Here is a 4,539-nt window from a genome sequence, read left to right on the forward strand (position 1 = left end):
TATGCTTGTTTGGAAAGGTTACTCATTCTCCAGGTGTGTCAGATTCTAGGTGCTAATCTCCTTATAATCCCTGTCTGTCACTTATACGACTTTTCCTGTACTCTGAATTTCTCATACAAGTTCGTTTGTCTGCTAAGTAAAGGACGTTGAGTCGAAAGATCGTGCAGAAACTCTGTTGTTTATCTCTCCTTCGTGGCTTATACCTTTATATATATATATATATATATATAATAATATATATATATATATAGTATATATATATATATATATATACTATATATATATATGTTTGCTATGATATATTCTAAATAATATATGATGTGATATGCTATGACATTTCTTAGAATGTGGAGTCATCATTCAAGACAGTGGTCCGAGCGACAAGCCTTGGGAATGCTGACATGTCTTTTTGAGGTGGTGTGATCAAAATTGCTGTCTTAGCAAATTAGTGCCTCGTCCTATCACTATGTACGGGAGGGTCATAGAGGTGACTTTGAAACTGGACTCAAGAATTTTTTGGGCGTGAGCATTGTGTGTGAATTCGTACGTGCAAGCCTTTTCCCCCTACGTAATGAAATGTAGTATTATCAAGAAGGGGAGACTATTACGGAGAGGAGGCAGAGCCAGGATGGCTTCTGCCAAAGTGTTTGTTGATAAGTTTTGGGCAAAACTGTGCTGAATGGGTAAGCCTTTTCTTTATTTTGGCCAAAGTGTGGTTGGAATGTATTTGAATATTTATTTCAGAGATGTTCTGTTTATATGATCTTTGATTATGCTCTTATGCTTACCAGAGTGATCCCCAGTCTTCTAACAGGCAATTCTGAAGAGGGGAATTGATTCTAGTAATGGGGAATTGTTCTGGAGAAGAGTGGAATTGTTCTAGAGAAATGGGAACTGACTAAATTACTATGTTGACTGTGCCTAGTGTTATGGCTAAACTAATGTTGGTGTTTGATTAATTACCAAGGGTTATCGGAGTTATTTGGGCTTCTGAGTTTAACATTTCATTTAATCATTCTGTTAAGAATCTGAGTTATTCAGTTAATACTTTGCTTTTAAATAAATGCATATTTTTGTAATTCACGACTCTGATTTGATGACCTTAGATAATGGAGGGGGGAGGTGTTAATAAAAAATTAATATATATATATATATATATATATATATATATATATATATATATATGTATATATATATACATATATATATATATATATATATATATATATATATATATATATATATATATATATATATCTATATATATATATACATATATTATATATATATATATATATATATATAGAGAGAGAGAGAGAGAGAGGAGAGAGAGAGAGAGAGAGAGAGAGAGAGAGAGAGGGGGGGGGGAGAATGTGTTACCAATTGCCTTTGGCCGCTCTTGGTCCATCACTACCTTTTAAAAAATATGATAACGAGATTGACCATCTCGTTATATATATATATATATATATATATATATATATATATATAATATATATATATATATATATATACACATATATATACATATATATATATATATATATATATATTATATATATATATATATATATATATATATATAATTTATATATATAGATGGATAGATAGATATAATATATATTATATATATTATATTATATATATATTATATATATATATATATATATATATATATATATATATATATATATTTATTTATTTATATAGTAAATATTAGGCCTCAAATGTCACTCAATATCTAATTCACTATACTTCGGTAGTAACATACACTCAATAGGAAATGATGCATGCTTCGTCACCAGTGGGATTCAAACCGCTACCTGGTGGTGGAGTTCCCATAGATGGCGTCCTGTGACCGTTTTTCTGGGACCAAGGTTTGAAGGTTTATTTTAGTCGATTTGAGTGCTGAATAAAATGAGCTGGGGTGCACTTCGTGAAAAAGTGGGCTAACTCAGGCAGACGCGAAAATTCAGAATGGCCACCAAGTGGCTACCATTTTATAAAGAAAATTGCATGTCATTGCTTCTGTATGTCTAATTTTTATGATTTTTGAATGTAAACATATGTTTTTAAGGTCAAAGATTTCATTTATTAGCTAAATATTTTACCAAGAATATGAATTAGAACCAAAAATTGCTTTATCAATCATTTTTGGAGCAAAAATACGATATGGCCACCAGCTAACTGCAATGAGGACCAGGAAGACAACTTTAATGGTTAGGATGCAGAGGTTTTAAGTAAACTGAAGTGTCAATCTGTTCTAACACACTATTCATTTATTACAAATCTTTGAATAAGTCATAGCCTTGTCGTCCATGGGAAAAGGTAAAAAAAGGAGACGTGAGTAAAGTGAAGAAAGCCAAAAGCGCATCCTCTGTAGTGAGCACTGCGATGAAAACAAATCCAATAATACCCCCGAATCATGGGACAATCTGAAGACTTTAGCGCGGCAATGGATCACGTGTAATTGTGGATTTTTTAACAATTTGTTCTTCACGAGACTGAATTTCTTAACAATGGATCCTCTATACAGGCTTGAAATAGTTTAAAGGTTTCAGGTTACTGTGCAGGAATATGTGAAAATAAAGCAAACCATACTATTTCCTAACATTTCCTAAGCCTCCACAAAAATCTGTAATCCACAAAGTGATGTGCAGGATGGTTGCTGCAGCTGAGAAGAAAAGAATACCCTTTCTTGTGTTAGTTGGTGATTAACCAGTTTACGCACTTATGATGCAACTGAGGAATGGAAATCCTAAAGCCTTCAAAGACATGGTGCCATTTCTTGGGCCTATTCACACCCGCTGGTCACTGATGTCTGCCATTTATAAATGGTTTGATGGTTCTGGCTTGTCTGACATACTGGTTGCTGCACAGGTCATTGCTGAAGGTTCAGTAGAGAAGGCACAGTGTGGGAAACACTACAAGCGTAATATCAGATCTCTTCGGCTGATACATGAAGCTCACAGTCTACGAATGATCAGAAAAGGCATGCAGGATGGTGTGTCCCTTTTTAAAAATACAAAGGAGAAGATCACCATACTTCAGGAATCCTCCACAACTCCAGAACAGAAGCAGAAAGCCTACTCAGAGTTGGAATCTCACCCAGATATTGTGTCCTTCATGGGAACAGGTGTTCCAGAACATCAAGTTATCTAACAGTTCCATGGTCTAGTATTGGGTGATTTTCATGTCCATGGTAGAAGTTCTGATGCTGAATATCCATGTTGTGAAAACAAGGAACTGGGATGAATTCAAGGCTTCATTGCAAATCATGATGCCTTGGATCCATGTCTATAACAATGACTGGCATCCTAGCTGGCTTGTGGAATTCTGTCTTGAAGTAAGTAGTCATCCCAATGAAAAGGCCAGATATGTACCCTTGAGATGGACTCTTTGCTAAATCGATGATTGGCAGGCCACATTCATGTTTGCCTCTATAGACCTGTGGATTGAAATAATGATGAACAAAGGTACCCAGATGAAGGCTGGCTGGTTGAAAATTCTGAGGAAAGAGAATATGCTGTCAACTAATACGAGGAACAGGAACTCAGTCAACAGAGTAAGAACAGCTTTTCATTTTCAGACAATGGCACAAATGAAAACCTCTTTTCAGAATCATACTGAGAATATCATCAGCCGTCTGAAGGTTGATAAAGAGGTTGTCCAAGACCTAGACAGTTGAGAGTGTGGTCCATTCAACTTCGATAAACCACAACTGAGAGCTCTGATATCTGGTGTTATCACCTCAGGTGACTTTGTGCGTGATTTTGAAAGTGCCTAAAAAGACAGTGAAACAAGAGTGACTTAATTCTTCAAAGAATGAATGTTTTCACAGAACACACATTTGATGCTACTATACACAGATGTTCAAGATACACTTTCAGCAAACCTCCTGTAACTAGGGATTCAGTCCCAGGCAAAGTGACAAGGACAAATGCTATGGAGAACAGAGCAATGGCATCGGTAATTTAGTGGGCAGAATCTGGTGAAGAGATGTTTACTCTCGCACAATTGATGGAATTTTGTGTGATAGATGAGTGTTTACCCATATTTAACAGCAATGGTACCATGAAGAAAGTGCAAAAATCAAATTAGTTGAGAAACTAAACATACAGTGTTGATCCTTTTCCAAATCAGTCAGTGCCCTAGTCAATATTGGTTTCCTGTGGAGATTGGCGACCCCAACTGCAAAAGATCGCGAGAAAGCTCATGGGTTTGCCCTCATATGGGGTGATTATGCAGAGAAGTTTTTTTCCGTTACTCACAGAAGGCATCCAAATGCGAGCCAGATTGTGTTTGTAAATAATGCCTATGGTGTGAAAAGTTCCATCAAAGAGAGTGAGCATGAGCAACATAAATCCACGACAGCATATAGAGACTGGTCCAGAAATGTGTACATGAAAACATCAAATAGGTTTCCTGCCACAAAGGACCTTCTGGTGCTGCTCAGCAATCAGGGAAACAAACAAAGACTGCAAAAGTTTCTAAAGGATGAGTTTCCCAACCTTGCAAAGAATTGTAGAGAAATTAACT

The sequence above is a fragment of the Macrobrachium nipponense genome, chromosome 4 (assembly GCF_015104395.2).
Source record: "Macrobrachium nipponense isolate FS-2020 chromosome 4, ASM1510439v2, whole genome shotgun sequence".
Lineage (NCBI taxonomy): Eukaryota > Metazoa > Arthropoda > Malacostraca > Decapoda > Palaemonidae > Macrobrachium > Macrobrachium nipponense.